Genomic DNA, 2530 nt, shown 5'->3' with positions numbered 1-2530 from the left:
TTCATATACTTGCTTGGAAAAAGCAAGAGGAAGACTCAGATCAAAGATAAGGAAGGCATTTAAGAAATACTATTATAGACTCATGGTTTATTTACCTATGGTTTATTTTCTCTTCCTTTATCTTAAAGACATCTAACACACCAGTAGGCTTTGTTTGATATGTCTTCTTTTTCTCTCTTTTAGCATCCCTCTTTTTTGGAAAACAGAAACTAGTTAATATGTTATATTTGAGTTAAAATTTTAGCCCAAGAGAGATAGTACTATGAAGAGACCTCAAGAAGATAGAAACATTGCTTTATTTACTGATGTCTTCAAATAATTTTAAAGGTAGTTATTATCTATTATGTGACAGTGACTGAGAATTTAGTAGATGGCAAAGTAGACCCCCCCCAACCCTCCCCCAATTCTTCTTATATTTCAGTAGGAGATGGAAAGGACAAATAATATGCAGTATGAAGGAAAGTGCTGTGAAAAGCAGGGAAGATATGTGCTGTCACTCATCTAGCCAGACTTCATTTGAAGAGGTAAGGAATCCTAGTGGGTCACATTCCTGAGATCCCAACACGGACAGGTATTTCTCCAAGGGATCTAGATTTGCAGAGCTGAGAGGGAGATCTGGAATCATCACTGGCAAGAGTGATTGTGCTTCATGTCATGTCCAAAGAGTAAAAGAGAAGAGCCAAGAGCTGTGTTGGAATCTAGGGGACTGGAGGTAGGAATGAGTGGGTGAAGGAATTGGTCTATGAAACTGGATTAAAAGCAACAATAAATGTTGGCAAGGATGTGGGAGAAAATGTTCACTCATACATTGCTGGTGGGACTGCAAATAGGTGCAACCACTCTGGAAAGCAGTATGGAGTTTCCTCAGAAAATTTGAAATGGAACCACTATTGATCCAGTCATTCCACTCCTCGGTTTATACTCAAAGGACTTAAAATCAGCATACTACAGTGACGAAGCCACCTCAATGTTTTTAGCAGCTCAATTCACAATAGCTGAAGTATGGAACCAATCTAGGTGCCCTTCAACAGATGAATGGATAAAGAAAATGTGGTATACATATACAATGGAATATTACTCAGCCTTACAGAAGAATGAAATTATGGCATTTGCTGGTAAATGGATGGAGCTGGAGAATATTATGCTAAGCAAAATAAGGCAATCTCAAAGAACCAAAGGCCAGAATGTTTTCTCTGATATGCAGATGCTAATTCACAATGGGGCAGGGTGCCCTAGGGAAGAATCGAGGTACTTTGGATTACAGGGCAATGAATGGAGAGGAGGGGGTATGGGGTTAGAAAGGATAGTAGAATTAATTAGACATTATTGCCCTATGTGCCTATATGATTACATGACCTGTGTAACTCTACATCAAATACATCCAGAGAATGAGAAGTTAAACTTCATTTATGTATGACGTGTCAAGATTCATTCTACTGCCATGTATAACTAATTAAAATTTAAAAAATTATTTTAAAATATTTAATTCATAGAAAATTATAAATGCATTTATTGTTTTAGGGTATACATGTTTGTTTCAAAGAAAATAAACATTTCAGTTGATCCATTAAAAAAAAAAAAAAGATCCAGGAAGGATGGGCTTCATGGTGCAAGCTAGGAGACTGCCAGGCTGAAGAAGTCATGCAGGGCTGCAAAGTTGATGACCAATATCTAAATACTTGCTTCTAGAACTTCTGACAGACACTCTCTAGGAGTCCTCAGAATTGAGACACATCGTACCCTATAACCTCACTCACCCTGTAACTATTTCTTCACATAGGAGAATGCCATGGAGATGATTTTAAAAGACCTTCATGGTTAACATTTGAACCTAGCAGCAGTATCCTGCCCCAGATTCACAAGCACCACAGCAGAAAGAGGATACCATGCTTTCGAGGCCTGACTCCCCTGAATCCCTCTACTCATTCCATGCAGGGGACAGATGGAAACTCTTTCCCCTTTCAGGGAAATAGAGAAAGCCACACACAGGAGCAATCTCAGGTGAGGCCCCATGGTGAAGAGCATTTGCCTGACCCCCACTGGGCAACCTCCAGAATAGGAGTTACACCTTAGCATTATCCCAATCTGGAGGGAACTAGAGCTTTCACACACCCCTCCCCACCTCTCAGTCTAAGAGCTGCCTCAGAAGGGTCTAATTGCTGGCTCTGGGTGTACAGCAAAGCAGGCTGTGGACAGCCTCCCTGTCACAGTGAAAACAGACAGGAGCCCCCTGATCCCCCCAAACCCTGGCATACACAAATATACCATAATAAAAAGGAATCTGAGGCATTTTGGTCAGAGCATCCACATTTTCTACTATTGTGGGCTGCTGCTTTAATATTTTAATTCATAAGCTCCACTTATAAAACAAATATGTATTTTAAAAAACTATAGCTGGTAGAGGAATAGAACATGTTTTGGTTCAAATTCTTCCCTTTCATCACCTGCAAGGTGACAAGCTGTGTCTTCAAGCAGAGGTGGCGACCCCTTTCACAGGTCACATACACAGGCTGGTCCTGGCAGGGAAAAG

Source organism: Urocitellus parryii, chromosome 6 (genome assembly GCF_045843805.1).
Source record: "Urocitellus parryii isolate mUroPar1 chromosome 6, mUroPar1.hap1, whole genome shotgun sequence".
In the NCBI taxonomy this organism is placed as follows: domain Eukaryota; kingdom Metazoa; phylum Chordata; class Mammalia; order Rodentia; family Sciuridae; genus Urocitellus; species Urocitellus parryii.
Note: the sequence above shows the minus strand (reverse complement) of the source record.